Source organism: Hydra viridissima, unplaced genomic scaffold, assembly GCF_058129835.1.
Source record: "Hydra viridissima isolate aposymbiotic clone 2 unplaced genomic scaffold, HvirCarnegie_v1 scaffold_14, whole genome shotgun sequence".
Lineage (NCBI taxonomy): Eukaryota > Metazoa > Cnidaria > Hydrozoa > Anthoathecata > Hydridae > Hydra > Hydra viridissima.
This window is the reverse complement of record NW_028324313.1, coordinates 2565351-2573776: the sequence shown is the minus strand read 5'-3', so window position 1 is coordinate 2573776 and position 8426 is coordinate 2565351. Positions and strand designations below refer to the sequence as shown.

At 24.4% G+C, this 8426-nt stretch overlaps 1 long non-coding RNA gene across 2 annotated transcripts; it reads left to right on the top strand.

The window, feature by feature from the left end:
* LOC149878804 (uncharacterized) lies at positions 1-7358 on the top strand. 2 transcript variants are annotated; one of them, XR_016446919.1, is made up of 3 exons: positions 1-66; positions 2258-2314; positions 6853-7358. It is a non-coding gene; the product is annotated as an uncharacterized LOC149878804 (long non-coding RNA). The 2 variants fall into 2 exon arrangements; XR_016446918.1 differs by having other exon boundaries at positions 36-176.
* The last annotated feature ends 1068 nt before the right edge of the window (positions 7359-8426 follow it).

Below are 8426 nucleotides of genomic sequence, written 5' to 3'. Positions count from 1 at the left end.
CAATCATTGAATCAATGGAATATCCAAAATTTTTTGCGCCAGCCATTAAATGTTGGAACAATAAAAGTAAGATAGCGATTATTAGAACGGATCAAACAAATAAAGGCAATTAAAAGACTGTCCAGGTGCTCTCAGATTAAAATTTATAGTGATAAAACAAAAAGCACTAGCTATAGGTAAGAATCCTGCGCAGTTGAGAATGAAAATTTCTAATGTCTACTGAACTTCCAGAATGATTTAATGGACCTGATAAAGGCGGATATTCAGCCCATCTAGTACTAACTCCTTGTTCTACTAAGGAAGAACTTTAAAAAAAAGATAAAAGCTGAGAGAAGTAACCAGCTTATTTAAAAAGAAAAACTTATCTTATTTAGTTCTAAAAGAGAGAAAAACCAATGAAAAGCTATTTGACTCATGATCAAAACATAAAGTATATTTTCCTTCATTTATTAACATTAAGTCTTAAAATTACAAGAATAGACTAATTAAAGACTTTAAAAATAAAACTTGCTTTTGTCTTTTCATAAATGATTAATTTTAAAATGAGCTGAACCATCTTAGTGTTATAGTTTAGAATTAGAAATGAAATTTATATACCTTTTGTGTGATTGTGGACAATTTTATGAACTTTTTTGGATAATTTAGAATTGGTAGTGAAAAACTAATCGAACTAAGATATAGCTGGTTTTTCATGAAATTTATAAGTAAATTTTTACTTTAAAAAAAAGCAGTTACTTAATGCAAAGATTATATAACAAGTAAAAACACTTTTTATTTAAAAGTATTAAGCTTTATATGGTATTTATAAGCAAATTTATAATTGAAACAAAAGGTAAATAAGCTTAGGATCAGCATTATTAGGATTATAAAAAATTTTACTTTGAAAAAATGGTAACTTTAACAACAAAGCTGTTACTATTTTGTGGAAAATAGTAATAAAATTTAATTTTTTCTTTTTTTGGAAATTTAAAAAGTACAATAATATCAGTATAGGTAAAATTAAATTTATCCTTGTTTATTCATAATTTAATTAATGATTAAGGTAATACAGCTTCTCATCAAAAAAGGGATATATTGAACTATTACACAATTTTTGAAATAATTTTTATAAAATCTAAATCAAATTAGATAAGTGATAAATTAACTTTTTTTAAAAAGAATTCAGTAAAATTAAATATTGACTGTTTACCAAAAATATTTCCCTTTATATTCATAAAAGGTGGTCAAATAATATAAAAATATTTATAACATAATTTGATTAATAATCAATGGGTTCCTTTACTCTGGCTGTAATAAAGAAGCATAACTATTTGTCAATTAATTGAGAAGGTGAGAACAAATGGTCACACAAATACTTAATTGTCTTAGAAAAGTTTGAAATAATAGTTAAGATGCTATTTTGAATTGTATGGAGCTTTACTACAAATTTTTAGTTTAAGATATCAATAAATCTATTTATATATAGAAACGAAGTAGTTTAGTTGGGGCAGGTGATTTTTGAAATAATAAATATATGCAAATTAATAATTTTGTTTCATAATTATATAAAGACCTGTTAATTTTATAAGGTATGTTTAATGATTAATTGATAAAAGCTACTTAAGGGACAACAGGACAATTTTGTCATGTTGAAATAAGATATCCTAATAATCCAGTAGTTATTGAAGGTAGGTCTGTTTGATCTTTAAAATTTTAAATGATTTGAGTTCATTCTGTCATAAGTCTCTATTTATAGCTATAAAGTCACTTTATAACTTTCAGTACGAAAGAAATAAAGTTTGATCTAGTTAATTAAATAAACTATCATTAAAGTTTTGAATAAAATTTAGCATGATTATTTAATTTAAATGGATTCATTAAGTACATTGAATAATCTTCAAATAATCTTCAAATTGTCTTCATATAATCTTCAAAATTATTAGTATTGTTTCTAATCTAAAATCCCTTGCCAATGAAAGTTTTTTAAAATTTTGACAAATTTTTGTTATTTTTTCAATTTTATATTCAACTGATGAAAATATAAAACAATCACTTATAATCAAGATTAAAGACCATTAATAGTACTTTTCTTATGAGTATTCTAATTTCTCTCCTAACATAGAATTTTATTCATATAAGATTCCTACTAAACATTTAGATAAAGGTGGTTTTAGTTTATTACTAACAGATAATGATTTAATATTACAAGTTAATGCTGAAGTTAATTTAGTTGCATCAAGTCCAGATATTATTCATTGCTGAACTTATTGATTTTTAGAGATTGAGGTAGATGCAATCCCAGATGGATGAATCAAATTAAATTTATTATTACTAGGTCTGGTAAATTTTTTGTTTCTCAATAAAAGTTTGTTGAGTTATTAACAAAAATTAAGTGTCTTAACTAGACGATTATCCCTAACATGTTTTAAGGAAGTAAAATTATTAAACATTTTAAAAATATTTGTTATATTTTTGTTAATAACTTGTTATTTTTAATAACTTGTTATCTTGATCATTTTCTAGTTACTAAACTTTCTCTTTTTTTTTTTTAATTTTGATTTTTATCTGTTTTTAATAATGATAATAATAATATTTATTGTTACATTAAAATTTGTTAGTTTTTATAGAACTTACTTGTCATATTTCTAGACCAATACCTTTAGGAATATGTTTAGGTGCTAACTTAACAGCTGTTCATTTTTTCTTAGCAATTTTATCTGGTTTTTTTTTTCAAAAATGCAATGTTTCTATTTTTTTGTTTTAATTTATTTCCCATATTTACTATTAAATTCATGATTAATTTTTTGAATACATTTTTTGTTATTCAATCATATGTTTTTATGCTTTTATGTTTAATTTATAAATAATTTTAAATTTATGTAAAATGCTTTTTGACCCATTTCATTTAGTTATCCCAAGTCCTAGACCCTTTTGCGTTTCTCTTGGAGTTTTTTTATTTAACTTAAAATATTGTTGCTTATTTTCATAAAGGAGTATTGCATCTTTTTTATTAAGCAGTATCATCATAATTATACTTGTAACATTTTGATTTTTTTTATATGTTTTCAGAAGCCAATTAAGAAGGTAAAATAGTTCATTCGAAATTATTTAACTGCAAAGTGTTAAGCCTGTTTAGCCTGTTTGGTACTGGATACTAAAATAGTTATGCTGGGATTAAAATTAGGGTTTATTTTGTTTATCATGTTGAGGAATTACTTTTTTTTTTTTTATTATTTTTTTTTTAAGCTTTTGTTCATAAAAGCCTTTTCACCTTCTGTTGAAAATATAATTAGCTTGCTTCCTTAAGAAATTACATCTTTAAATCCTTATTATCCCAGCAAGCACACAACGTTAAAACAACGTTGAAATGGCGTTGATCGACATTGATCAACGTCATTTCAACGTTGTTTCAACATTGTGTGTTTGCTGGGATGTCCCTCTATTAAACACTATAATAATTTAATCTTCAGGTGTCAGGATTACTTGAGCTAATAAATCAAAAGAAAAATATAAGAAACAAGCTACATAAGGACTTTTCTTAACAATATTATTAAGATTTTACAAACTCTCTCTATTTTACTTTTGAGACAGCTTCAAGATATTGAAAATTTGTAATTTTTTGAATTGTTTTTATATGTTAGCACATTGGTAAGGTTTATAAAATAAACAGATTGTTATAATAAAAAATTCAACTTTTTTAACTGTTATTAATCTATAATGGTTAATTATTTTTTATTAAATACAATTGTAGTGTTTATTACAATTAACTTATACTTCAATATTAAAAAAAAAAAAAGTTATTTTCTTTTTACTATTTTTAACACTAACATTTTGTTTTGTCAAAATATTTAATTTAGTTTTCTTATTAACTTTGTGCTGTTTTATATTTATAAACATTTTAGCTTAAATTCTTAAGTAGATATTATATAATTTTCTAATTTTTTTTTTATTTACATGATAATATTTTTTGAAAATTTAATTTTATTATATTTATGTATTGAAATTCAAACTTCTTTCTTTACTTTTTATTTGTTTTATTTATTTATTTGATTTATTTCCTACTTTTTATTTGGATTTTTTCTAAAAACTAATATAGGAAGTCTAAAATCAACTCTAAAAATATTTTATTTCAGAAGTATTTTATATGAAAAATATTTTTATTTAAAATTTCTCCTTTATTGATCTTAAGTTTATTTTTTCACTTAATAGTGCTTATGATTTTTATTCAATTGGTCACATTTTATTTATCTTGTCTTTGTTATTTAAAATAGAACATTCTCCTTTTCCTTATCATATAACAGATATCTGTAAAGTTTCTTGCTGATTATTTACAGAGGTTTTAGCTTCAATTTCTAAATTTTTGAATTAAGTAACTATTGTTCTAAGAATTGAATGGTATTAATTGGTTTGGGGATTTTTATATTGTCAATTACAGGGTTACCCCCTCCCCCCTTTACCCTCATCTCCTTTCAACTAATTAATTTTTGTATAAATGATAACTTCCATATGCTTTTAAGGTTGAAAAAAATAAAAAATTTTCAAAGTTATAATACTTTTATTTCTTGAAATAACATCATTAAAATATGATAACTTTAAATATTCAAATGTAAAAAATCATGTTTTATGTTTTAAACATTATCTCTTACTATTTTATTTGATAAATCCAAAATAACTCAATTCAAATTTTTTAGTTAATTGTTATTAATGAATTTACTAAGTTGTTTTACCTTTGAGTATTTTATTTGGATTTTTTGGAAGCTTTTTATGTATAAAAGGTGTTAATTTTTTTTTTTCACAATTGTCCTTTTTACTTTTGTCAATTCTTGAATTGTCGTTCATGAAAGTAATATTAATAGTTATTTAAATATAATAATATTTTTTTAAATTTGATTTAATTTGGTATTATTTAGTTGTTCATTTTCTTTTAAATTTGACTTTTTATTACATTTAATATAATTATACTAGTTTCATTTTTTTTTTTTAATGATTAAATGAATAATAAACCTCATTTACTAAGGTTTATAGCGTATTTATCTTTATTTACATTATTTATGCTAGTAAGTAGTTTTATGCTAGCTTCCAGTGCTAATTTAATTCAATTTTTTAAAGGTTGAGAAGGGGTAGGTTTATGTTTTATATTATTAATTAGCTTTTTGGTATACTGAATATGTTGAAGCTATAGTTGTTTTATTATAATTTATGTAATAATTTTATTATAGGTTTATGTAATTCTGTTAATTATGGTTTATGATTTATGTCTAATTATGGTTTATGTTGAAGCTATAGTTGTTTTATCATTATTTGTTATAATGATACTAGATATGATAAAAACGAAGAAAACAATAAACATAAGTAACAATGCCTATAATTTTACAGAATATTCTCGTATAAATTTTATGGAAGTTCTTTACATTTTCAGCAATCCATCAGATTTTTGAATAAAAATGATATAAAGTTTTATATAATTAATATTTTTGATATTTTAAGATTTAATCAACTAATGTATTTCCTATAAAGCTTACCTTTAAATCTAACCTTAGTTTTGAATAATAATTATATTTTATGTATGTAATATTTATTTATATTATCCATATATTAGCTATTACTGGAATAAATCCTAAAAGAAAAAATGACAAAAATATTTTTAATTTTTCTGTGCTATGATTTTGAGGCGACATTAATTCCAATATTTTGATAGGAATATGTGGCTATAGAGAAGAAAAAATAAAAGCAACATTTCATTTAATTTCTTTAGACTTTAATTTCTTTAGACTATAGGTTCCTTACAAATGCTTTTAAGCATAGTTAACATATTACATGATTATTCACAGGATCTAGTAATTATGAAAGCTTAATAAATCTTAATAAAATTCAAATCTGATTGTCTCAAGGTTAACTATTTGAATTAGCAGTAAAAGTACCAATCATGCCTTTTCATTTTTGGTTACCCTAGGCCCATGTTGAAACACCTAAAGTTGGATCTTCATAACTAGCAAGGATACTTTGAAAATTGAGAGAGGGCTATGGTTTAATTAGGCTGTTATCCCTTACTACCTACAGCTACTAATTTTTACAATCCGTTTATTATATTAATAAGCATAATAGCTATATATGGAGCCACTACTTGTCAAAAAGATATAAAACGCCTAATTGGTTATACTTCTATTTTACATATCGCTTATGCATCTATTTCACATATGATCTAATAACTATAGGGATCTTTTCTAACTGTATTGAAGGAATAATAGGAGCATTATTTATTATGATAGCCTTCGGTTTTAGTTCACTAATTTTGTTATTTAAGATTTCATTCTAGTGTAATGAAATACTAAAAAGACTTTAATAAAACTATCCCTTTAATTAAGTGTTGTCTTTTGTCTATGCCATTATTAAGTTTTATTGTCTTTTTACTTTGTCTAAGTTTTAGTTTTTTAGTTGAATTACTTACAATTATATCAGCAATTAAATACTCAATCAAAAAAAATTTCTGGTTCATTAGGAACATTTATCCGTCTTGTATGCTTTCTATATGCGTGTAATAGAATATTTTTTGGTCACAGTTCTGTACAATATAAAATCTTATAACGATATTAAAAATTTTAAACTTTAAAATTTATAATTTATAATTGTTTTAATTTTTGTTTTAGGAGAAAATCCAAGTTTATTGAAAAATTATATAATACGTAGCTCTTACTTCCAAGATTCTTATTAATGAGAATAAGAAAAGATAGTCCAATAATTGATAGTATAAATTCTTCTTTTGATTGACTTATCCTCATCATCAAGCATCACTTATTTATGAAATTTTGGCTGATTACTAGGCTTAATTATTCTTAATTATGCTTAATTATTTATTACTGGGATTTTTTTTAGGTATGTACTATTCTGGAAACATAACAATAGAGGCTACTGGGTCTTCCACCGGTTTGTACACCGCTTCAGAATCAATTTCAGCTGGACAACCAGACTTTAGACAGTCCTCGAACTGTTAATCATTGGAACAATAGTGTGGAACCTAAATCCCCAACTTCAAAATGAATGTAAGACAGTGCAGCACTAAGTGTAAGAACATCGGAATGTAGAGACAGCGGCTACATGTACAGCGGCTAATGAGTCTTGGATCCTCCTCCACCAGTTCAGAATCAACTTTAGTTGCTCGACCAGACCTCGGACAATCCTTGAATTGGAGGTCATTGGAAAAAAAATTTTGAAACTAAATTTGTCCAATGCATTTAGCAATACTACCTTGGCCTAGGGTTTGGCATATGTTATATTCGGCCTCACCACCAGATTGACCGAGCTGGAATATAAGATACACTGTAGAATATGGGATTTCTGATCTGACATTTTATATCATATGACTCACCTGTTAAAGCGCAAGTGCGAAATAATATATATATATATATATATATATATATATATATATATATATATATATATATATATATATATATATATATATATATATATATATATATATATATATATATATTGCTCTAAACGTGCAAACATTAGGCATTGTTTGTTATAATAATATTTGATTGCTCCTTAACTTAACCATATGTTATATTCACATAAACCAATTACTTTACGCTTTATGTAAAAGCTAATAAGTCTTTCCTTCAATTATTAACAAGTTACAGCATTCTTGGGCTCAAAATCACTGCGTCAGTGCATCTAAGTTCTTTCATGTAGAAATCTAGGCATGTCATAGCCTAAGGAACGAAAAATATTTATCTTCAATGAATTCTTTTAGCATCAAAATATTTTAATGTATTAGCCCATTACATCATCAAAAACCTTAACAAGCTAAATCATAAAAATTGTCTCACATAACCCCTTGCTAAATTTTACACTACTTGATATTGTTTATTGAATTAGATACAGAGGTCACTAAAGCCAATATTCCTTAAATCGAAATTAATTATTTAATTTATTTTAGTTTTAAAACCCTTATGTCGCTTTTCAAGATTGATAAGATTTTTATAAGATTTCAAGAGAATTGAGGTCTGTCTGCATCAAATGCCAAAAGTAAAAATAAAAATAGTCATGTGATTTTTAAAAATGTTCTATAAAGCATAATCATAAAAAGGTTTACAGAGCATAATGAGGTTTAAAAGTCCATGCTAAAATAATAAACGCAGTGTCAAGCAATCTATTAGAAATAAGCTGTTCCATCTTTTACACGCCTTAAGTTTAAATTAGTTAGTCGATCTCGTTTTGTTCGTAGAATTTTTTCTTAATTAACTTATTCAGAATTTCTTTTTAAGTATTTTGTGTAAGGACATATTTAATGAAGTGAATATGACCATTTCTAGAAGTAGTCTGAAATGGTCATATTCACTACATTTCTAGAGCTTTGTGATGATTTCTTCTACTCTTTTGTGATTTCAATGCAAAAAAACGAAAAAAATAAAAAGTAAATTACGCAGCTTGAATGCAAAATG